The following is a 26,160-nucleotide window of genomic DNA, read 5'->3' as shown; positions in this document are numbered from 1 at the left end:
ATCTCTTACCTGGTCCATCGGCTGTCACCAACGCCTCGCGCTGCATTCCGGCATCTGAAAGACAAAGGCTTACCTACTCTTCGCATGCTCCGGAGGTCTTCGCACTGCATTCCGGCATCTGAAGGACAAAAGCTTACCAGCTCTTCGCACGCTCCGGAGGCCTTCGGCGCTGCATCCCGGAACCCTGCAAAACAAGAGATATCATTACAAAAGACTTTTAAGACATTTGAAGTGCCCAGAACTTATCGTTCGTGCAGTTAACGACGGACAGCAGTCCTCTGAGGTCAAGAGGCCTGCACCCTTATCCAGTGAAGAAACTGGTTACGGCACCCTGCCCCGAGGCAGATGGAGAGCTCGGCTTTCACTTACCTAAGGTGAGGGCGTTAACCTTTGGGGTTCTACAGGAGAAGAGAAAGGGAAGAGGAGAGAGGCACCCAATAACCCCAGTTCATTAATCCCATATTTTCTATCTGCAGACATCTTACTCTTCGAGTCAGACATACAGTGTACAGAGGTCCAGCCCAAACAGCCAACCGTGTGTTACACATCACCTTTGAAGATACAGCATTCACCCAGTCAAGACCGACGCCTCTGCGGGAATCAGGTGAGCGTTACAATGGGAATACTGAAAAACGCGTTTTTAAGATCAACAACGCTAAAATGAGTGGCAGAAGCCGGAATCATGGTTATTATCATTGTAACATCAGGTACAATAGGAAATTGAGGAGCCACAATTTTGTTAATAGCGCGTAAATCAATTATAAAACAAAAGGGAATCGCATTATCACCTTTTTTGTATACTGACAAAATGGGGCTGTTACATATGCTACCCGTAATCTCCTCAATTACTCCACGATGTACAAAATCAGAAACTATACATTTCAAAGCATGTTCGCCTTCAACTGAGATCTTATATTGCGGGATGCGAGGCAATTTTACTCCATGTTTCAAAATAATTTTAACAGGTTCAATTTGAAGAATGCCCACATCATTATCATCAATTGCCCATAAGCATTCTGGAACATTACTAAATTCTGGCAGTAAAGGTCGAGTCAAAAACTGAGAGGCGAGTGATTGCTGAGGTGAAATTGTTTACCGAACTCCGTCCGGAGAACAATGTATTACTGCGTGCGAGGCCTTCAACAAATTTAGCCCCAGCAAGTTCTCCCCACAGTTTGTGGTAAGTAGAAATGGACACTGTTCTGTGAAGGGACTCAGTGTTATCGGTACCGGCAAAGAGACCGGATGAACTACAGGTGTGCCTGAAAACCCTACGGAAACGTTGGACTGCCCTGACAGGGGAATATTTGGAACCCGTGAATGATCAATGGAACATTTCTGTGCTCCCTATCTACTAAAAATAGATGCTTCCTATTTCCCACCGCTATCTCAACATAGGGGCCTTTCTGATGAACGGGAATAGGCATAAGTTCCAAATCCTGCTTCGGGCAATCCTAGCGAAACAGAATATTATCAAAAGGAAGCTCTTCAGAGAGGTACGCGGCAAAAGGGTGATCAAAAATGTTTCTATTATCCACATTCGAAACTTGCTTATCTTGTGAAGGAGGTTGCTGTGATTCTGGTGCAAATTGACCTCTGCCAGGGCCCCCTGCACCTGGGCGACCTCTGGATTGTCTACCCATGTTCCCAAATGACCTTTGCTGCAAGGTGGGACATTGTGCGCGCCAGTGGCCTTCCTGCCGCCAATAGGCACACTGGTTAATGGTTACCAGAGCCAAGGGCGCACTTCCCTGTGGAATGTACTGACCACTAAATTGATTACCCCCTCTAGGGCTTCTAACAATCTGCTGTAATAAAACTTTAGTTTTCAGGTCACCCTTCTTTTTCTCAAGTTTTTCCTTTTCAGTATTTACACGATTTTCATAGTACTGAGCCATATGCTGTACTTCTGATTGAGACTTCGCCTGCCAAGCGCTTTCAGAAGACATAATCTGTAACTGGATGTCAGGCAGCAATCCACGTACAAATTTGTCGACAAACAGCCTTTTCCCTGACTCTGTGCCTGAGTCTTGTCCAGTGAAATCTGAGAATACCTGCTTGAACCTATTGAAGAAATCGGTAGCACCCTCAGACTTTTCTTGGACACAGGCCGTAAACTTGTCCCAAATGATTCTTTTTTCAGGAACCATAGTTTTCCATTTTACAATAATTCTATCAGGCAAGGTTAATATCACTTGAGGTGGTTGTTCGCCAGCTGGTCTTTCTCTATCTAGCCTAACCATGTTATCCCATGTATCTCCCAACCCAGGTATGTCATCTATAGTCCTAATCTGTTTCCACAAATCAACTGGCAGGAGTATGGGAAATAATAGGTCAATATCACTTAAGGTGAATACCGACGACTGTAAGACCGACTCTATTTCTTTATACAATCCGGTCGGATTCTTTCTTATATCGGGAATAGATTGCTTTATGGTGTTCACTTCCTGTCTTGAAAACGGGACGTGAACAAACTGTGATACATAATGTGCGGTAATGTTCACAGCGAGTATACCCTGTGCAGCATCGGCCGCAACCTCAACCTTTCGGACAAATGTCGGAGGGACCTCTCTCATAGGCAACTGAGAAGTAGGCAGTTCCGAACGCTTACTAAGCAACTGAGCCAAATCAAGCGCTAAGGCAGTCGAAGAAGTATCAATCGAAAAGGCTCTCTTATAAACACTCAACAATTCTGCGGGACAACAAATCTTTCTTCTTACACACTCATTCTGCAGGTGCTCTACCATCACCTGTATCACTTTCTTTTGCATTTCTAACGTATACTGACTATATTTGTCATATACTTCATCTGGAGTTATCGACATATCCGAAATCCATCTTATCGCATTCTTTATACAAATTTGCGCTTCCTCTCCTTTTAATTCTCAGCGAGGAGAAAACCGTTTCTGTAAGTACATAATACCTAAACTACCACCATCTGCTTCCTCATTCTGTAACTCTTCCAACTCCTTTCTATACTTAAAAATCCTCTCAACATGCTCAGATACCTTCTGCGCAGTATCTCTGGACAACGCTAAGGCGTTCAAATCCCGTAACCCTTGTGGGAAATCTACATCATTTAGTCTATTCCACATTATACTCACATGAGTCCCTAATCGTTCAATAAAAACCTTTTTCTCAGGAATACTTTTTAAATTTTTGAGTGTGGAAAAAACATCGGCTTGTTCACCCTTCTCCATACAATGTTTAGCCCAAGCAATCAATTCACTCTTTTTAGGTTCACTTTTACATATCTCGTGCATGCAGTTTACCTTTGAATACATTTACTAACACACTCCATTATTCTTTAATTTAACGTTACACTCTTTACGTATCGTTTTAATACAGATCAACCAAATGTTTCACATATCGTATTTGGATAGCTTTACTGTTCTTGTAGTTTAACATTACTGATTCAGGTAATCCCCTGCTCCTGAGGTCAACAAAGGACAAGGTCTACATGACCCTAACATGGCGGCTTACATCAATTTCTAAGGTCAAGACCTTGCCGTAGAGAGTTATTCGCGTACAATTTTAAGCAACTTGGCGTATGCCAATATACATACAATCGTTACAATAGGAGGCATAATTAATATTCCAGTTTGACAATCCAAAGCCATCCAGCAATTCAGAAGTTATTAGCCTCTGTCAGCCTCTCTGCTGCAAAGCACCAATACCAGTATAAAGGTTTTAAGACGGAAGGCCCACCCCCTTCTCTGTAGAATATTTTAAAAAAAAGACTGGATAGATTTACCACAAAATCTGTCCAAATCTGCCCAGTGGTGTCCACGCTACGGCTGTTCACAAACTGCACTGTTTCTCTATGGGAAAATGAATAGGCTGGATGGAGAGTGAGAAATTTTGGTGTTTTGTTATCTTAATAACTCTCTTATTTTATGACATATTGTTCCCATTATTTGCAGTGTGGGGTGCACACTTGACAAACGTTTTGTTTTGAAAATGTCATCCAAATCCATACAAAAGTTATTAGCAATAGAATTTCGGGAATAAAATGCTACATTTTCATTTCTGAAAATCCTGTCAGCCTCCCTGCTGGAATGCACCATGGGATATATAGATATAGTTTTGGGAGAAGGGGGCACCCCTTCTCCCTCAAATATTTTTAAAACTACTAGACGCAATAACGCCAGGACCCTCCCGGAAATCAAGTCAACCCTTCGTGCCCAAGTTGTGTAGTGCCTGGTCCAATTCCATCGAGGCATTTTGGCTGTGTGCATGAGCAAAAATAGGACTATTTCTCTAGCTGTAAATGAATGGGGACCAGGATGAAACAGTGTTTTTAACTTTCTTAATAACATTTTTCTTTTTAACATATCTTTCCCACAATTTCCAGTTTGGTGACAGGGGTGGGTGGGGTTGGAGTGAGTACAATTCTGTTTGCAAACTTTCAGACAAATCCGTCATATGAGTCAAAGGTTATTAGCAATTCATTTTTCGGCTTTCCGATGGAACTCAATACTCAATTTATCTATAGTGCGGCGACCGGAGCACTATATTGTCTGTATAAAGCATCACCGCACTACATGTTGTTTACAGTTAGCCAACCTCTGCGTGTAGAAAATAAATGGTCAGACTCAAACAGAAATCATGGCTCGATGAGTGCACTTATGGTCTTCTGCTGTGCTGTTACAAACTTGGATTTGCTTGCTACATGTGTGGTAAGCATGTTCATGGATTGGGCGTCCACAACTATACATATTTGGTCCAATATGCTTAAACAAGGCTTTACACCAAAGCGCTCTACGAAGTTATATGTAGGCGCTAAGTGATTGAAATTATATAAAAACAGTTGGAATAGAAAGAAGAATTAGAAAAGTAGAGACATAAGCAAATTATTATTCAAAGGAAAAATAAATCACAAAATGGCCACAGTATTGCTCAGATGAGGATTGAGCTCCAGTGAAGCAAGAGGCTGTTCCCTCCACTCAAACTCACCTACACACTGGAGGGGGAGGCAAAGGCTAATGTGCATCAAAAAGGTAAGTTCCTACCGGCACAAAGCTGTACATTGAGATATACTGGTCAGCAAAGCTATTGCAATTTCGCACACTGTTAACAATAAGGCAAATGGATTTATAGGTGTGCAATGTTCACAAGGTCACGCCTCACGGATAGGAAAGAACCTTACACACGGGCCCATTCAGCATAGGTGGCTGCATCCTCACCTGTGGTATGTCCTGTTGGGGGCTGCTCCGGGACACCGGGCAGCCCCATGCTTATGTCGGGGAACACCCGACGGCACACACAGTCGCAGCGCTCACGCTGCATGTACAAGGGTGGGGGGGTCACCTCACCCGCTCCGGATCACCAGAGCTCCGCACACGTGGCCAGGCCGGGGTCACCTTCCCTAACCCGCCTCATATGGTTAGAGGGGACCCACAGGGACGGCGTTGCCCGGCAGAGGCACCGTCCTCAAGCTAGGCCCCGTCCTTGGGCCAGCACGCATGGTTCCCCACATGACCAAGACAACATACTGGACGATACCATGGCTCCCAACAGGGGAGACAGGCAACATGTCCCAATGATATTGCCTTTCACTACTTCTCTTCAATATCTACATGCCCCTTTGACAAAGTGACCTGTTTGCACTTGAAGAGGAAGTCTGTGGAACTATAGGGGCAGGGAGAGATATCTGTTCCCTTATGCGATACATTGTGGTAGTAAATATATCCCAGGTCAGTCAGGGGGAACTAAATTGTATGGGTGGAGAGAACAAGGCAGCCTCTTTTGTCCCCCACTCGTTCCCTATGTTCCCAGGGAAAAGACAATGAGAAAGTTCAATACAAGATCAGTGCTTAGAACATGATTGCGAGCCTATGAACAGAACGGGACGGGAAAGTCAACACACGCCTGTTACAGTAGTTGTGGTATGGACCATAACCTGGATAGGATTCAAAATGAAATGACACGGAATACGAACAGCAAAATCACTTGCTGTGATCGCACACAAAGGAAGACAACCCAGCCTTCAGAAAAAACCTCAAAACCTTACTATTCTCATGACCATACTGACACATTAGTATGGCACTTTACAAACTAGACAGAATCCAAGCAATGAGGACCAAAGTCAATCACCAGTTATCCCAGAATCAGACCCAAAGGCTCACCATAAACATTTTAATATAACAGACATGTATACCCAAAATCCAACATTATCAGAAATAATGATGAGAAGACCAAGCCCAGAAACCAGGAAAGAACAAAGACAGGAAACCTTTTGGTTACTTTTATTGACTTGCCTACTTGTACACAATGCCCCAGTACATAGCTCAGATGGTTGGGCTCAGTCGGGTCAGTCCCCCTTGCTCGTCTATTAAACAGAACCCAGAAAAGTAAGCACTCTGAATTCTGATGGACTTTAGCAGGACAAACCCTCCTCACCCCCACTAGGTCAGCAACACATTGGTACTCAAGCAAAAGTCTAGTCTAGCCTTAAACTGCAGTGACTGTAGTACCCACAATCCCACATCCCCTCTCCTACCCACAAATTACTGACTCACTTCTCTATCTCTTACCACCTTACACTGCACGTGTCTATTAATTCCCTGTTAAATCTGATAGAGCTTTGCCACAGGCCATACATTTAGCTATATGACACTGCACCCCTCTCCGCATCCATGACTGACCCCTGTCTTGCACCTCTGTATTTCAATGGATCTTACACTATGCCCTCCAGATAGAACAAATACTCAAGTGTCACCCGCACACACTACATAGAATCATGCTGCATTCAGGACACGGTGTGACAAAATGGCTACTGCTCTGAAGATGTACAGCGGTAAGCAGTGGTTTCTAAACTCCTCCTTAGCGCCACACAACTACTAAACCAGCAGTGATCCCAATCATAAAGGTGAAAGAGGCACAAAATGATTGGTACAACTCCTTCCACTTTTAGAGATCGAATGGGCAGAGAAGAAGAAGTATTTTTCAAGAAAGGTGTGAGCTACCAAGGAAGCATTCAAAACAACTATAGTACAATGGTACGAAAATAAAATAAATGTCCAATAAAGGATCTGTAAAAAACAGTAGTCTTTAGCTAAACTAAAAATACAAACACACCAATAAAACACTAATAACCCATTCCTGTAAAGGAAAACACTGAATGTGCAGACTTTGGAATAAACAGGGCACTCTGGGGTTCAATAAAGGGGGAGACATGCAATAGTCTCTTCTGCCATGTTCAAGATCAATGTATATGCATTTTAGAAAGGTGAAGAGTCTGGTCTTAAATTTCCCTATGGTTCTTAAAAGCAGGCATGGGCACAGAACTACTATGGATACCTTTCAGTCTTGTTCTTTTGGCTCAAAAGTGTCAATACAGGGCCTTGGAGCTCTCTGAGCCAGTGATTCATTGATGAGTTTGTCAACGGGTGGGCTGGGTCTAACACGCAGTGTGATAAAAGCGGCAACAACACTTATCGTGAAGACGCTTGGGACAAGTATGTGATGTCCGGGTTGTATAGCTCACAAGGGCTTTGTGGCGGGAAGCAGAGCTATTCCATTGTCCCTGCATTGATGTGAGACCCGGTGTCCAGTCAACTGGTAAAAAAAAAACTGGTCGACTGCAATTTGGTCGACGCAATTTGGTCGAAAACCAAATGGTCGAATTTTTTTTTTATTTATATATTTATTTTTCGGTTTTCGTTTAGTAAAAAAAGGGGTTTTTAGAGAAAAAAAGCGGGCTGGGGGGACCCCCCCAAAAAATTAAAAAAAGGGTTAAAATAAAAAAAAAAAAATTCGACCATTTGGTTTTCGATCAAATTGGTTCGACCATTTGTCTGGTCGACCAATTTTTTTCGACCAAATGTCTGGCAACCTTGAGACCCTATCCAGGGTTCTAAAGGATGAGATGAGTCCTATTTCTGCCCTGCCATGAGGGCAAGAAGAGACCACTTGCAGGGGTTGCCACTTTCAATGGGTAGAGTTCTGGTTACCAGTGTTCAGGCAGCAGTTGGGACTTTTTCCAGCAACAGATCACCTCAAATCATCCCCTTGAATGGGTGAGGGGAGGATCTTGCTCCCTCCTTGGACTCTTTATCTTTAACTATAAAGCAGAGGACTTGAGCATACTCTGCCCCAATAAATCTCCTGGTGACACATTATTCTTCTGATTTTTTTGCTTGATTATGTCAGTCCCAGAGTGCTTTGGCTGCAGGAAGGTGGGATAGGTTTCAAGGAAATGATAGTGGTCTAGGAATTTCCAGTATGGAGGCAACCTTCTCTGGGCTGTCACTGCTATCTTGGCTGCTTTGACTCTTCCCTTTTCCTGACAGTTCTACATCAGAAGAGGTCCAGTAATGACCCGCTTATGTGTCTTCCTTCTTGCTGGCAGAGCTTATCATTTGAAGCCCTGAACCCCCTCTTCGTCTCCTGGCAGCATATCATGTTCCCTGGGAAGAACAGGCATGCACAAAGGGAGCCCATGGGGCTAGGTTTGATATCCTATTGTGAGAGGACCCCAACCCAGACAGGGTGATACACAAACTCTGAAAGAAGAATGAGTCACTCAAAACAGGACTGACAATAGAATGGTGCCAATAGGTTTCAGCCAACATTACTGGTGCTTTCCATAGGCTACTAAATAACAAACCAGATAACATATCACAAAACAGATATAGCTGAATATGTTTTTCTTTTTTTTTTACGAATGAAGTATGTCACCAGGCCTGTGGGTTGTACCGTTATATATATTTGATTTCTGTATTGGGGCCCTAGTCGTGGAACCTTCCTTGCTGAGCTCTGTTGTTTGCAATGTTCTATTTTTTGATTAGTGCAAGGTCAGAGGGTAAGTGTTCTGAGGTGATGCCCACATCTCCTTTGTTGTATGGTCAAGGAATATCCTGGATACCTTGTAGTTTGTATTTATTTTGGAAATAATTGGATTTGCCACACCATTTATTTGGTGAAAAAGTGCAAGTAGAATTCTTGTTCTTGTTCTTCAACAGACAAGACTGACCACGTCTACCATCCCGGGACCCCATAGAGGGCCCTTTCTAATACTCACTAGCCTTGATAAAGACGAAACACTTGTCGGCTGACCTTAACTGGGTCCATAAGCCCATGTACAAACAGTTAATGAATAAAGAAGAAGAATTCTACTTGCACTTTTTCACCAAATAGTGTGGTAAATCCAATTATTGGCAAAATAAATACAAACCGCAAGGTATCCAGGATATTCCTTGGTTATATATAATTGACAGATGTGTGTTTACTTGAAAAGGAATTCACATTTTTATTTAAAAAATGGGTAACATTAGAATAAATATGTTTATAAACATGCCAACTAGAACTCCTTTGGAGGAAATCCTCTGGAAGTAGTCATGACTGTTCCCTTCTTCTTTTGTAGAAGATGTGGCAACCAAAATTAGTTTTACACTTTTTGGTGAACACATTGTCTGCTGCACCTTCTAAAAGCGAACCCCCATTTCTGCAAACATGTTTCTGGCATGCCAACTACTGATGTGCAGCAGAAAGTATACAGGGGGTGTTTTATATATGATATGGGTATGTTCATTTATTTCCCAATGTCTGCCAGGCCCATCTGGGTAAAGACCCATTAAAAGCAATTTGTAAAACACATACCGCTGTCTGAAAATGAAACTGTTTAGCAGATGTGGCTTTCATGGCACAATACATTTGCTGGAGCTCCAAACAATTCTGAAAATCTGAGAGTTTCCCCGTTGTAAATGAAAATCTGTCACAAACGGTTCATAAAAAATAATGTGGAGGTCACCTTAGTGATAAGTGGCCTTTTGAGTGCACAGGCCCGGTGTTTCTACATGGTCACACTGATTTCCTCTATGATTTACAATGTCCTTGTAAATACATGTTAGGGATCTTAACACATACATTAAAGTCTAGTTGTGGCACCACTACTTAACTTTGAACACAAAATAGCTTCACTACTGTGCTGTAATACATGTGTTAAGTTGCCTACTGGCATCACAGTGCCTGTTGAGAGCCAGAGAGTGAAATGCAGCTCTTTAAGCAGAACACCAACTGCCACCTAAACACTCAATTGACATAATGACTAACTTTTCTGATTCCTTAGTCTGAAAGTTCTTTCTTTGATAATTCACACTCATTGAACTAAGCAGTGATGTTCGTGATAGTATATTTCTTTAGGTAACTTACCTGGCAAAGCAATTCTCAGCATGCTTTCTAAACAGAAACTCCATCATGAATACTTAGCCCTTGTGCAATGTGTACTGAAGTGTTTCCTCCTTATAACTGTGACTACTCTGGTGGTTGGAGATAATAAGCAATGGGAGAGAACACTCACTAGCCAACCTCGTGATATTCATTCTGTCAAACTATCCACGCGGGTTTAAGGGTGAAAAGAGCAAAATTGACGTTCTGACAGTTTACTTTATGTTTGGACCTTTTTTTTTTTCTAAATGGAGGTTCTGACACTATACCAGCCTTTGCCTCCACCACACGCCTCCCTTTCCTTCCCCTCACCCATTTTCTTCTTTTATCCATGTTTTCCCCCCTTTACTTACATTTCCATGCTAGCCACATACTTGCATTGAAGGCATCGAAATGCATCACTATTTGGGTGAAACAATGGGATTTTTGCTTTTTCGTGTGTTTTTTTAATCGCAAGCTAGCAGAGCATTGGCTGGATGGGATTCTTTAAGTATTGATGGAGTGCATCCATGCATTGCTCCTTTTATATGCTGGGAAATAGGGCTTAGCGGCGGGAGCGCAATGCTAAGGACAGACACTCAAGAAGGATTTAGGCAGCATCTGAACCATACATCAGAAGGAAGGGTAAGGCTATCAGGGCTTCTGGTATCTTCCCAGGTCCATCTCGAGGAGCCCTTCTGGTATCTTCCCATGCCCACCTCGAGGAGCCCTTCTGGTATCTTCCCATGCCCATCTCGAGGAGCCCTTCTGGTATCTTCCCATGCCCATCTCGAGGAGCCCTTCTGGTATCTTCCCAGGCCCATCTCGAGGAGCCCTTCTGGTATCTTCGCATGTCCAGCTCGAGGAACCTGCACAATGGTGCTACATCAGGAACAATGTATCATCTCCATTGATCTGCATCCAATGAAGCAACATTTGCGCAGAGGTAATTTGATTGGTTCTCAATAGATAGAGTCTGGAAGTGTGTTTATTGTGCTTTTTGTAGAGGCCCATTGTTTTGTCAAGAAGGATGCCATGCATTCTGTTGCTGTAGTAGTCTCTGCTAGTCTGTGCCTCAGTACTCGCCAAATTTCAATTCTATGCTGGTGTACTCTCAGGGCGTGGCATCTGGTTGAGTGCCCTGAAGGCAGTGTACTTGGCTAAACCCCAAAACAATCTTGGGCTCCTAAGTCGTATCTCAGAAGTCCAAAGTCCGCTCTTAGAAACCTCTGGGTATTAAGCACGTTATAAATAACCAATGATAAGGTTGGGGTGGTAGGTGTTTCCCCCTCTTGTGACGTTCTTTGGAAATATGTATGTATTGAGTGAAATAAACTTTAATACCAAATTGGCTCCTCATTGTCCCAGGTAGTTTGCAGAGAGGTTCAGATTGGGGAAAAAGGTAGAGTCTTTTGCCCTCCAGCCTAGACCCCAGGTTTAAATATGACTTCCCATTGAGGTTTTCTCCATATGTTGACAGCAGGTGGCTCATTTTCATGCCTTCCGGTGACTCATTGTGAACAAATCTTCCAATCACGTCATTTGAGGCTGGCTTTATATTCTGGAAATGGCCCCCATTCAAGGTAATGGCCATCTTGGCCAGATGGTACAGCCCACTAAGAAGAGCATTAATGCATTTAGCAGTGTGCAGATGGCCTTAAGAAGGTCAGACTCAGAAAGGTGGTGCAAGGATTTTTTATTTTCAAGAGGTTGTAAAATCACTTTTAGGTTGTGGGCAGGGTGTTCTAATGGGATTCACTTGCTTGTCTTCTGTGGGTATCCCACCATCCTAGCCAAGGCATCCCTAACACCCAGATTCCTCAGCAATTGACAATAGCTGCTGTCTAGTATTGGCTTTTGATGAAGGCCTAAAAGCAAAAACTGTATCTATCTGGCTTCATCGCGGGTTGTTCCAGGAGTGCACTGTGCTAACATTCACTGGGTTTCTCAACAGGAAACAAGGTTTTTCTTTTGCCGGTAACAGACACCCTGGACCATTCTCTCATGCACGCACTACCTCTCTCTCCTTTCACGGATTTCACTACTCCTTTCCTACCCTGGCATACAGTGCCCTGCACACCGTCCCGGGATGCAGCACCCTGCTCACGACCCCCAGGGATATGATTGCCCGCTCAGCATCCATGCACATGGTGCCCTACTCACCCCAAGGTGATGGTGCCCTGATCACCTTCTAGGGACTTGGTGCCCTGTTCCCCCACCAGGGATCTGGTGCCCTGCTCACCCTTCAGGGATTTGGTGCCCTGCCCAACCTTCTCTTCTGTCTACACCTCTGTCCCCTGATATTTCCACCCTCTCTCTCTCTCTTCTAACTACCCCCATTTCCCCCCACCCTCACCACTACTTCCACTATAGCCTTGCCCTCTCTCCGGAGCTTCTTACCATACACTCTCTCACTTTCATGCTCTATCTAATGCCACCCACACTTTCTCAACCCCTATCCCTCTTTCTTTCTGTCTTTCTCACACTCATCTTTTAAACTCCCCTCCTAACTCTGCAATACATACAATTGGTAAACTCTCTATCCCAATCAATATCTCACCTGCACTCTGCTCCAACTCTGCAACCAACTCACCTCCAACTGTCCTCGCCCTGGTCTCCCATTTCACCTACACACACCCTGTGCTCCCCCCTGCTACACTCCCTCTGCCTCTCATTCTGCCCTCTTTTATACTGTGGTCCTGCTGGTTCTGTCACACCCACCCTGCCTCAGGTTTGAGGCCTCATCTAACTCTAATGACCATTCGGTGCCAGTCTCTTCCCCTGGGGCTGGGTCACACAGGTGAGAGGTTTAAACATATAATCTAGCCCCACATTCTTTTCAGCTTCCGTTGGTAGGATAGCAGCCAGGTGCTCTGGTTACTCGTGCTCCTTATGATTTACCTCCTGTGCTGGTGAGCCTGGATCCAAATTCGGTTTGGGAAGAATGTCTGGGTTTCACCTTCTACACTCCAGTCTCTCCTCACCCTCACTTCGTTTTCAGTTGCTCCACCAATCACCTGGCGGTCTGCCTGGGGTTGGTAGGTCAGGTGTGGGGTGTCTTATCTCTGTTTGGAAACTGCTCTCCTGAACATCCGTGATGACCTGCTCTTGAACCTCGATTCCAACACTCCGTGTGTTCTCATTCTGCTCGATCTCTCCTCTGCCTTTGACACTGTCAACCATGCCATCCTGCTCAACCGTCTCCGGGAAAACCTGGGTATCACTGGTCAGGCTCTGGCGTGGTTGACCTCTTTCCTTTCAAATCGACCCTCCCAGTTCCAACTGGGGTCCTTCCTCTCCGACATCTTTTTCTCCACCTGTGGTGTCCCCCAGGGATCTAATCTCTCTCCCTGGCTATTCAACCAGTATCTGGCACTCCTTGCCCACCGCATCGCCGCTCTCTGCCCTAATTTCCAGTGCTATGCGGACGATACCCAACTCATCTTCAGGCTACCCTCAGCCTCCCCCTCTCCTTCCCTCATCTCTGACTGTCTGTCTGCTATCCAAGAATGGTGTGCCGCCAATGACCTCTGCCTTAATGCCAGTAAGACTTAGATCCTACTCATCGGTACTCCCACTCCCTCCTTCCCTGTAGCTCTCTGGCCTGCCTCCCTTGGCCCCCTCCCTGCTCCTACCTGCAAGGCAAAAAACCTTGGGGTCATCTTCGACTCCACACTCTCCTTCTCTCCTCATATTTCTGACGTCGCCAAGAGGTCACACTACCAGCTGCACCTCCTCAGAGGTATTCTTCCCTTCCTCTCCTTCCCCCAGAAGCTCACTGTCTCCCGAGCCCTGGTTCTCTCGAAGCTGGACTACTGTAACAGCCTCTATCTTAATCTGCCTGCCTCCACTCTCCGCCCTCTGCAACTCATCCAGAACAGAACTGCGAGACTTGTCCTTGGCCTCAAGCCCAGGGACCGTATCTCTCCAGGACTGAAATCTCTACACTGGCTCCCAGTGGCTGCGAGGATAAAGTTCAAAACCCTCTGCATTGTCCACAAGGCCTTCTGGGGCCTGGGTCCTAAATACCTTCAACTCTCTCTTCCCAAATATCTTCCTTCCCGAGCCCTTCGCTCATCCGCCTCCAATTCCCTCAGGGTTAGCCGCTTCTCGAAGCAACGAGCTGGGGGTAGATCTCTCTCCGCGGCAGGGGCCTCCCTCTGGAACAGCCTTCCTGCCTCCCTGAAACTTGAGGAGAACCATCTCCGGTTCCGGAAGCACCTCAAAACCTTCCTCTTTGCTTCTGCTTTCTCTCTCCCTCTCCCCTGCTGAACAGCTAATTTAATTCCTCACTGAAACTGCACTGATCCTGCAAATGGACCACTCTAAACGGCCTCGGCCCTGGGCCCCGCCACTCTCCACTTGCACTGATGCCCTGGAACCCCTTTGCACTGCGGGACTGTCTCTGTATCCCTACAGCCCCCCCCTCCCCCAGCACTTGTTCTGCACTTACCTCACACTTGCCACCAGCTGGCCCTATTTATTTATTTATTACGTTACGCCACTTACCTTGTACTGCACTTCCCCCCCTCCCCTTCCCCTTGCACTTTTCCCCCTCCCCCACCCCTGCACTTGCGCGATCTGAATGACACCTGGCCTAGTAAGATCGTTGTCTGTCTCCCCTTGTCCCCCCCTCCCTGCCTCGTCGCGCCTTGAAACACATGTGTATATGCGCGTTACAAATACCATATCATATCATAACAAATACCATATCATAAGATATAAAGTCCATTCGTTGTTTTTGTTTCTGTTTCTCTGGCTACTGTTCAGGTTTTCGTGGTGGCACCCGGATGCACTCTGAGAGTTGTGGTCCCGATACAGAAAAGAAAGAACGCTGAGCAGAAAAAGTACTGGGAGGAATCATGTGAATGCGACCATTAATTACATTCTTGGCATGTGTGTGGGTTTCAGTGACCATGCCCCCCCCTCCCAAAAAACTCCCCCTCCCAGCATCTGGGACAGGCCTGGCTTTCTCCATGGTAAGCCCCCTCTTCCTGTTTGTTTGTTTGTTTGTTTGTTTGTTCATTTATATAGCGCACATAACCCAGAGGTATCTGGGTGCATTCTTACATGGTTTCATATAATCAAGACATAGGTGAAAAAGGATACATATACAGAGGATAATTTACATTCAGTACTCTGTGATAATGGGTACCCAATGTGTCAGGCACAATGGCACAATGTTCATAGATACATAAAGATAGGGAACATAGGTATGTAAAACTAATACAGAGACAATAGATAAGTTACATTCTGACACTCAGTATTTACACAGTTTACGAAGCAGCTGTACACATGTGTGGTGTGTAGAGTGAGCTTAGAGATCAAGGGGGAGGAGCCATGTTTTAGATTTCGATCTAAAGCTATGGACTGATGATTCTGATCTTAATGGTACAGGCATAGAGTTCCAGAGTCCAGAGTTCCAGGCTGCCATGACCGGAAAGCAACTGCCACCAGCTTTCTTGAGTTTATATCTTGGAACGCTCAAGCAGTGTGAGTATATGGCTTGCGTGGGGCGTTCTAAAGTCTTAATGCAGAATTTGTCAGCTAGGTATTTTGGGGCTATGTTATTGAGGCATTTATAGGTAAGCGGTAAAGTTTTTAAATTAATTCTGGCCATGACTGATAGTCATTTGATTCCTCGCCTGAACACTGAGATGTGATGCTTTCTTGGAATGTTTAATGCCGTTTTTAGTGCATCATTTTGCAAGATTTCCAGTTTGTTGATGTTGTTTTTGCTATAGCCTAAGTATAAGGCATTGCAGTAGTCAATTTTGGACAAGATTAACGCCCTGGCCAAAGTAATAGAACTGGATGTTGACAGGAATGGTTTGCACGCATTGCTTAGCTTGCAGGTGTTAGTGGTGGCTGAGGCTGTGGTGTTAACTTGTCTTTTCAAATTTAGGGTAGAGTCTAGATAGAACCCCAAGGTTTTTACCTCTCTGGATACTTTTGTAATATTGCTGTTAATATTGAACGAGTTATATTGATTGTTCAATCTGTTTAGTCTACTGGTAGAGCCGATGAGAAGGAGCCCTGTCTTATCATCATTAAGACAGAGGCCATGATTGGCCATCCACGCTTGGATGATAAGGTAGATTTTATTGAGCAAGGTTGTGTCAATTTCGTGGTCACCAATAATGAGGATGAGAATCGGGGTATCATCCGCATAATTAGTGTAGGTGACACACAGATTGTCAAGGTCATCAAACAAGGGTTGGGTGAAGATGCTGTACATCGTGGGAGAGACACAAGACCCCTGTGGTACTCCACAGATGGTGGGCGTAGGCTCAGCTGAGGCGGTAGGTGAGAAGACCCTGGTAGTTTGGTTATCCAGGAAGGATTGTATCGATGCCCTGGCTTTCAAGGAGAAGTGTGCTGCTATCTTAAGGTGATTGCATCGGACTTTGTGGTAGACTAAGTCGATTGCGGCTCAGAGATCTAGAGGGAGAAGTAGGGCGAGCTTGCCATTATCCCTTATGCTGTCCTTTTGGTTTTTCAGGTCTTTTAAGGCTGATTCTGTTCCATGTTTGGGCCTGAAGCCAGACTGTCAGAGGGCAAGGAGGTTATTAGATTGTAAATTAGATAGGATTGTATCTGTAGATATGCCACCGTGTCTAGAATTTTTAGAAGAAAAAGCACGGTTGCTATTGGTCTGTAGTTCGTTGGGATATTGGGATCGAGGCTAAGCTTTGTCAGTAGTGGGAGGACCCAAGCATCTTTAAGGTTAGTTGGTACAGTGCATGTGTCGAAGGAGGAATGTATTAATGTTTTAATGAAGGGGGCTAATTGACTTGCTGCTTCTTTAATGATAGGTGCCGAGCAGGTATCTCCTTGGCATCTCGATCATTTGAGGGAGGCAATTATGGCCTTAATTTCTTGAGTGGAGACTGGGTTGAATTTGAAGCGGGTGACAGGTTTAGTCTGCACAGTTTGTGGCTTCAATAAGGGGAGGTCCTTAAAAAGATTAAGTTTCTTAGTTATGATTTTCTTCTGTAAAAGATTCATTTTGTCAGACAGCGTGGTTTGAAAGTTTGAGCACCAAGACTTGTCCTTGGTGCATGTTTCTGTTGGCGGAATGAGGGACTCAAGTTCTCTTAAAATGATAAAGTGTTCTCGAGTGTTGGAACTTGCTTTGTTGATTCTGTCATTGTATCTATCTTTTTTGGTTTGGAGAATCTCAGATGTGTACCTGGTGGCTGTTTTAATGAACTTTTCCTTTGGGAGAGGTCCCTGTCCTCCATGGGCGTAATTTTAGGGAGGGACAAGGGTGTTTGCCCCCCCAACTTTCGTGGCACACCATGTTGTCCCCATTCATTTGGCAGGGACACCTTTTCCTTTAGATATCATGCACCCCACAACTTTTTCAGCAAAGTTACTCCACTGCTGTCCTCCATGACAGGTCCATGGCCATGATGCTGTCACTGCACCTGTCCGAGGTGAGAAAATGCAGCTAAACAATTCAAAAGTAACAGTGACTAAAATAGGCAAATGAGTACCATATATGGTGCATGGCAAATACTGCCAAGAATTGCAGCGCCATTTGAAAACATGATCCTGATATGAAAGGGGTAAGTGAGAACAGAAGGAGACAGCCATTCCACTTTTTGGGCTACATCAGAAAGGGGAACTCGTGGTGTGACGAAGGAGAAGCTCAGGCCAGGGCATTCCAGAAAAGGGCTTCACAGGGAAAAAATCAAAGACGCTGATGCAGGGACTGAATGTGAGAAAGGCACACTTATCCCCAGCAGATAACACTTTCATCATGATTGGCTGGCACACCCTGAACATTAACATCAAAGGTTTAATATAGTGATTGCTTCCGTATTCAGGGGCATATAAGATCAGTAACAGGCCATCAGCCTCAAGCCCTAAGGTAGGCTGGAGCAAAGAGAGGACTTCAGAGAGGGTTGAGGGCGGGTTATTGGCTCTTTATGCCCCCAAATGCAGAGGTTACTGCTATTCTCACCTCAAGGCTCCCTCTGGAGAGCGAACATTTTTAAAGGGTGTTTTCTTTTAAATGAAATGAGCTCTGCATGTATGCCATCAAAAAAGGACAAACCAAGATATCCACCTCCATAACAAATAAAAAAGGCACTAAGACCCATATCTATTTCTATTGCAGCTTCAGAGCAGATGGGAAAGGAGCAAGGCAGTTGGAAGTAAGAAGCCCAGGGCCTGCAGGTAAGCCAGGTTGTGGGTGGAGGATGCAATATTTCAGAGGGGCTGGTTCGGGGGCACTCGATGTTGAGGGGAAATAATAGTGACACCGGGTGAAGGAACCCTGGTAGCTGGGAGGAAGCTGATGGTCACTAGCAGATTCCACCAACTTTCTCAGCCCCCTTGTTAGCTGATCACTGTTCCCCAAGTATGAATAATATTTGTGCTCTTAGAAATAACTCTTTGTGTACCCATGATAAGCATCACTTTTATGAGGAAATCCAACTACACCTGCAGACACCCCTCTGAGGAGTCAAATGATTTGCAAAGTCAAATAAATGCTTAGGTGAACAAGCAACATTGTATAACAAAGCTATTTTACTGATTACAGAATTCTGGTTCACCAATTGTAATGAAATGAGTCAAATAAAACCAGATATCTCTTCAAGCTCAACTAAGACCTAAGTTCACATCTTTGTTCACTGCTCTGTCTCCAAGTTCTATTTAGCAAAAAACTAAAAAATCATCCAAGTCAGGAAACTTGTTACCCCTGCACTTGTCAAGCCTCTTCACCTGTTAGTTCCACATCAGTCAAGTTCTTGCTAGCAGGTCTTCCAAGCTGTGACATGGAAACTGGAAAACTCAATCAGTCATGATTATCCAAACTGTGCATTCTTGCTCAACATAGTATTATCACTCCCTTGCTTCTTCTGATGTGATCCTTTTGTCTAAATGCACTTTGGGTCACTCCTTCAGCAGAAACATAATTACTGGATTCTGGGCTATTTCTTCTAAGCCTAACTTCTAATCCTTAACAAGGTGATTGAAAGGTTGCTACTAATTGTTCTATGTGAAGATATTCAATTATGTAAAGTATTCCATCCTGGGATTTTTACATTGTATGTGACTGGCACTGCTTAAGTCTCAGAATCCAAGTGTATCTTTCAAATATTGAGAAAGAAAATAGCTTTGTCTTATTTTTTCTCTCTGATCCCACTCTCTTTCATAACTCTTGTATGATGTTGTTCCTTCCTCTTTTACTTGGAACTTTAGGTCTTTCGCTATATGTTCTGTGCCCCGGGAGTCCCAAAATAACTTTAGATGCCTCTGATCATTTTAAATACTTCTGTGAGGCACCTTTGTGCTCCTCAGAGTACAAGAACAATTAGATTTAACCTGTATGCAGATGCTATCTAACTCCCCTGAAACCAGAAGATGATAGGAAATACTTCAATTGCCTTTGTACTATCCTCAGAGGGTCATGGCCTGCATTACCCCATCAGGCTGTCTAAGGGATTGAAAAGCTTCCCATCAGTACTAAACCATTGCCTGATCGGTTAAGTTGGAATGTGAAACATTTGGTCCTTCAAAATGCAAATATTGGCGGCATAAAGGACAGAAAGAGTTTAAGCACTTGCGTCAACAATAATTTCCGTTTCTTGTCCAAGTTTAACACGTTCTTCCTACTTTCTTTCTAACCATGCTCTCTCTCCTTATTCAGTGATTACTGGTATACCTGTTAGCAGGGATGCATATGACATTTGTGTAAGCTAGTTAGATGGGAAATTTCATCAAAGCATATTACATTCTTGCTTGGTTAATGTAAATATTAGTGCAACCAATAAAACCATCCTTTAAAATGTATTCAAAAGGAAGATTTGTTCATGTTCTAATTTAACTTGCTAGTTTCCAGCTTCCTTCAACCATCATTGGTGAAAAATACAATCACAAAACGTGTCAAGTAAAGTAACAAATATAGGGCATTCGTAAAATGTTAGGAAAACAAGGACTGTTCATTTTAACATAGATATGGCTGAGCCAACTCCGATAACAAAATAATACTGAGTTGCTTTGGAATAATTAGTGATTCTAAACTGATGCTTTGAAACAAAAAGCATTGGCAATGGCAGTCATTTTGGCTTTTGCAGTTGTTCTTATTGTATTCCAACACCATAAGGACAATGGAAAAAAAATGTAAAGCTTAGAAAAATAGATACATGCAATCAGTTGGTTAAAAATCTGATTACATCTTTAAATATACATTATAATTGAAAGGCTAAACAAATTACTGTATAAGATACACAGTACATTTAGATGGACAATCTGCTACAATATATTAAGGAAGACTCAAAAATAAAAGACATACATTAAGTCACTCAGTCCACTTCAAAAGTTGAGCTCTCCTCATCCATGCTCTCCTTAGAAAATTAACAACATCAGACACCACACAGTCACTGTGAGTCAGTTTGCACAGGGAAAGTGCCCCAATTGGTGTTCAAACAGTATTGGAACCAAAGACTCGAATCAGCCATGTTTCCAGGTTCTGGAGTAGGCAGGGCAGGAGTGGAATCTTTGATAAAGGATTTTAGAATTAAAGGGCTCAATATAATTAAGCTAGAGCTCAACTCTCCATCTGTTTTTATCCTTCTTGACACAGTCAATCATACCACCCTGACAAATCGGCTCTGTGATACCCTTAGCATCATGAGCCTGGCACTGAACTGGTTGACCTCATTCCTCTCAGACCGACCTTCCCAGGTTCAACTGGGCTCTTTTCTCTCCCCTATCAAACTCTACCACTGCAGCATACCTCAAGGCTCTATCCTCTTGCTGTGGCTCTTCAACATCTACCTTGTCCACTGGCCCACCTGATCCCCTCTTTCTCTCATCACTTCCAGTGTTATGCAGATGGATGACACGCAGCTCTCCTTCAAGCTTCCCTCTATGGCCTCCTCTTCCTCCTCTTTCATCCCTGACTGTCTGACTGCTATTCAGGGATGGTGTGCTGCAATGAGCTGTGCCTTAAGGCCAGTAAAACTGAGATCCTTCTCATTGGGACCCCATCTCCCTCCTTCCCTTCTACCCTCTGGCTGCCCTCTTGTGAGGCAAAACCCTTGATGTCATCTTTGACTCCTCTCTCTCCTTTTCTTCTCACATCGCAGACCTTGCCAAGAAGGCCCACTATCAGCTGCACCTCCTCAGAGGCATTCTCCCTTTCCTCACCTTAATCCAGAAACTCAATGTCTCCAGAGCTCTGGACCTCTTTAGGCTGGACTACTGCAACAGCCACTTCCTCAATCTTCCTTTATCCTCCCTTTGTCCCCTTCAACTAAACTAATCCAAAATAGGACTGCAACACTTATCCTTGGCCTCAAGCCCAGGGACCGCATCTCTCCAGCCCTAAAATCTCTCCACTGGCTCCTGGTTGCTGCTAGGAACACGTTCAAGACCCTCTGCATGATCCATAAGGCTTTCTGGGGCCGGGGACCCTGCTACATCCAACTCTCTCTCCCTAAATATCTCCCTGATAGAGCCCTTCGGTCTTGTAGCTCCAACTCTCTGCAGATCAGACACTTCTCTCAGAAGAGAGTGGCGGATAGATCTCATTCCTCCGCAGGAGCCTCACTCTAGAATGGTCTCCCTGACCCCCTCAGGTTTGAGTTGGATCTCCTTAAATTCCAGAAGCTCTTCAAGACCCTCATTTTCTCTTCCTTGTTCCCTCTCCCCCTCCCCTGATTACACCCCTGCCTGCCGCGGTGACTGGCTGCCTGGTGCCCTCTGAGTTTTACAGGGCACTAGGCCCCCCCTGGCACTTGCCCACCTGCCCTCCCCTTAGTACTTGCCTAGCCCCTGTGGCCCTCTTCCCCCCTCCTCCTACCCCTCTTTCACTTACACACTCCCCTCTTTACCCTGCTATCCCTGTCCAACCATAATGTTTCACATTTCGTGCAAACCGTGCAGACCGGCACTTTCCCCCCTGCCCTCCCTCGCACTTCTTGTTACTGTACTTGCACAATCTAAATGTCACATGGCCTAGTAGCAACGTTATTGTTAGCTTTCTCCCTTTTCCCCCTTTTTTGTTGTATAAGTGCCTTACACATTTCAAATAAATAAATAAATAAATAAATAAATAATCAATGCTTTTGAAATAAATATCCACCAAATAAAGCATTAACTGTTGGTCTCCAAAATAAATAGTCAAATGCCCTGTCCCAGTAAGCCTGCCACATCTTTTGTTTAGTCACTGCCAATACAAAAGCAGTCTTGCCTCAGAGAATCGCCAATTTGATCTTATTTAGAACAGTTTTTTTACGTGTGCTCCTAGGCCAAGCTCTACCTGCTAAGGGGGAGATTGTTGACCTGCAGATGAAGCCATCAAATTGCAAGCTTCATACACAATGCCATTGTGTCAGACTTCCAATGCTAGAGGTGTACTAAGTGTTCCCAGGAGCGGCGCAAGCAATTTTTATTAAAAGAAATTGTTTCCACAGATAAACATTTCATGTTCACATTGGTCCCTTTACTTGACTCCATAAAGAATGGTGAGGCCACCAGAGATCCTAAAATGTCAACAGTGCGGGAACTGGCACTCCTGCCAACTGTTGTTTGAATAGTTCAATGTCACCCTTGCGCATCTGTTCAGAATCAGCTGGTCGTCTGAAGATTCCATGTGCCATTTCGGTTGAAGCAAACCCAAAGATAATAAAAGGGTTCCAGCTTTGATTGTTTTTAGGTGCCATTGTTTCCTCACATGAGTGGCCATATGTATAGTTTTAGCAGAATTAATAATAAGGCTCTTAGGGGGCACAGGGAAACAAACTCATTAAAAGACTGCAGAGACCCACAGGGGTTCACAATAATTAAACCACGTCATCCGCAAACAATCGTATTACAATTTTCTTACCATCAAGACAGGGAGCGTTGGCATCCAAGGAAAGAATGGCTAAGGCCAAATCATTCAAAAAATAGAAAAGAAAAGCAAAATGAAGACACAACCCTGGTGGTGTAATGACTTTCATCTATGGGATATATCTATTGTTTTTCAAATGTATTCATAGAACAATGCTCTTTTGATCGCAAAAGAAAGAACTAACAATAGGTAAGATATCAGATTTGACAGGAAGCAATGAGCTTCTTAGAATGAGGTGAGTTCAAGTGACTTTCTGACCAGATTGTGGAGGGAAGCAAATGGAACAGTCCCCGGGGACAATACATGGGTGGACATACATAGACTAAGGACAATTAACATTAGAGATTTTCAAGTGCAGGTAGGCTGTACGGCCAGCTCTGTTAGGGATGTGGCCATGATGGATGAAGTGCTAGAATGGAGACGGAGAGAGTGAGGGCCAGAGGTAAGTTAGTGGAGAGAGTGAGGGCCAGAAGTAAGTTAGTGGCAAGGGAAATATGTTAGCATGAAGGCAGATGATAGGTAGGTTAAGAAGGTAACTTGGAGGCGAGTTGGTATGCTTTCAGTTTGGTTTTGAACAAATCAGTGTGTACTGTTTCTTGGATGTCCGGGAGTAGAGAATTCCATGCAAGTGGAGTAAGAAGGGAGAAAGAGCAGAAGTGAGAAGAAGCACAGTGAGGGAGAGGTGCCACAAAGGTAGTCGAGGAGGCAGAGCTAAGATTACGAGATGGCTTGTAGAGTTAGAGGACGAGAGATAAAATGGAGTCTTACTGTGGATAGATTTGTGAACAAGGGGAAGACATTTAAATATGGCCTTACTTTGCATCATCAGCCATCCAGGCTGGTGATGGTAAGAGGAAGTAGGTGTGAAGTGAGGAAGTTCAAAGAGAGTCCTGGATGCAAAGATAATGATCTTTTTGAGATGACAGAAATCGTAATTGGGGAGACCAAACAGGATGCTTGAACAGTAGTCCAGTTTAGAGTAAACAAGAGTGGTTAAGAGATGTTCGGCAGTGTTAAAAGGAAAGACATACCTGATTTTCCTAATATTTTGGAGATTGAGGCAATCCGCTATTGCAGTTTTGGAGATGAAAGTATAGAAGGTGCGAGAAGCGGCATTGATGACGCTGAGGTTCCTAGCTGAACAAAAGTAGGGGAGAATGGCAGGCAAGAACTGGATAGGGAAAGGGAGAGATGCGAGAGAGTATCTGGCCTGGAAAAAGAGCACCTCTGTTTTGGTGGAGTTTAACTTCAGAGAGTGTGAAACCATCCAATGTTTAATGGCAGAAGGTTTGGTTGTCCTCCGCAAAGATTACTTACGAGAATCCAAAGGAGATTAATACCCCAAGAGCAGAGGTGTAGATTGTAAAGAGGAGATGACCCAAAACAGAGGATTGTGGAACACTACCGGTAAGAGGAGTGATTTGAGAGGTATTGTTGTTCCAGGAGGCAGAGAACTGACAAGGTGCCAGATAGGATTCAATCCAGTCAAGGGCTCAATCATGGATCCCAAGAAGAAAGAGAGTATTAATGAGATCGGAGTGATCAACAGTTTCAAAGACAGCAGACAGGTCAAGGAGAATTAAGATAGAGGATAGGTTGGAGTGCTTAGCAGAGGCGAGAAAGTTGGAGCATTTTCTGTGGATGTCTAAGAAATACTAGTAGGATGATTGAACACAACCCTTTTGATCACTTTGAGTAGTGCAGAAGGAGAGACACAGGGTGAAAGTTAGCTGGTAGGCTCGGGTCAGTCCCTTGCATTTTTAGGAGAGGGATGACCTTGGCCGTTTTAAAAATAAAGGGAAGCAAGCAGAGTCGAAGGGCGGGTTGAAGAGTTCAGCAAGGTGAGAGCCTGTAAACGGGCAATAGGCTTGACCAGCTGTGAAGCAAGAGGGTCTGATGGTGCACAAAGGGTTTAGCCTTCATCAATAGAGACAGGACTTCTTCAGTATTAGTGTGACATAAGTGAGAGATATAGGCAGAGAATGATGGTAGATTAGGGAGCATGTACAATGTAGGAGGGATGAGGGAGTTTGAGGAAAGTCAGGAGACAGTCTCTCATTTTGCAAAGTTTTCCAGCAAAGTATTTAGCTATATTATTAGCTGTGAGAGTGGCATTGAAAGTCATAGGTTTAAGAGGAGTGAGGAATGAGTTTAGGGTGCCCTATAGCACGTTAGAATGGGTGGAGTGAGAGTCAATAAGATGCAGCATAATGCACTTTTTACTCTATCAAGAGAGGACTTGAGAGAGTTCAGGGTAGAGAGGAAGAGTTGCAGGTCCTCATTCCAGCAGAAACACCTCCATTTGCACAGCAGCCGACGTATGTCTGTGCAAAGAGAGATGAATGGGGTGACCCATGGTTCAGGACACTGAGACTTAGGACTGAAAGTTAGCAGTGGAATGTGAGAGCAGAAGAAGTCATATAGTACCGATTGGAAGTTGGAGAAGGCAGTGTTCATGGAAGATGCATCAGGTGTGAAGGAAGTGAGAACTGTAGGTCGGAGAGAAAGGGAGAAATGTCAGAAGGTTTACATTCCCTTTTAGTTATAGGTGAGGCAAGAGCTGAAGAAAGTTCAGAAGGTGGAAATGAGATGGTGGTGGAAACCATGGAGTGCTCAGATAGAGATTGTGTGACAGCAGTATTAGTGACTGAGAGAGAGGTGGAGATGGATAGGAGATTTAAAGTTATACCAGGTGTGCATAGGTAGGTTATGGATATAGTGGGGAGCTTGGTCATTAAGAAAATACTGAAGTTTAGATTTCTGAGAAGTGGTTGGAGAGGGAAGGTTAAAGTCACCTAAGAGAGGTGATGTTTAGTGGAAAGAGAATTAAGAAGTTGCCTATGTTCATCAAGGAATGGTCCAGTGGGACCAGGAGGACGATAGATGGAGATGATGTGAACCGAGTGAGATTGAGGAGTATTAGAGATGGTGAATTCATAAGAGGGTGGAGAGGACTTGGCGTTGGGGATTTTTGAGGCATTGAGGAGGGGAGAGAGTAAGTGCCCAATGCCTCCACCTCTACCAGTCAGATGAGGGCCTTGAATGAAAGATAGTGTGGAGTCATTTATGATATGATATGGTATGTAGGGTCACCAGCGTGGCAGTGTCAAATGGAGAAACCCAGGTTTCAGTGACATCGAAGCAGATCGAGGGGAGGAGAT

This window comes from Ambystoma mexicanum, chromosome 5q (genome assembly GCF_040938575.1).
Source record: "Ambystoma mexicanum isolate Mex_15411 chromosome 5q, UKY_AmexF1_1, whole genome shotgun sequence".
NCBI classification, from domain to species: Eukaryota; Metazoa; Chordata; class Amphibia; order Caudata; family Ambystomatidae; genus Ambystoma; species Ambystoma mexicanum.
Note: the sequence above shows the minus strand (reverse complement) of the source record.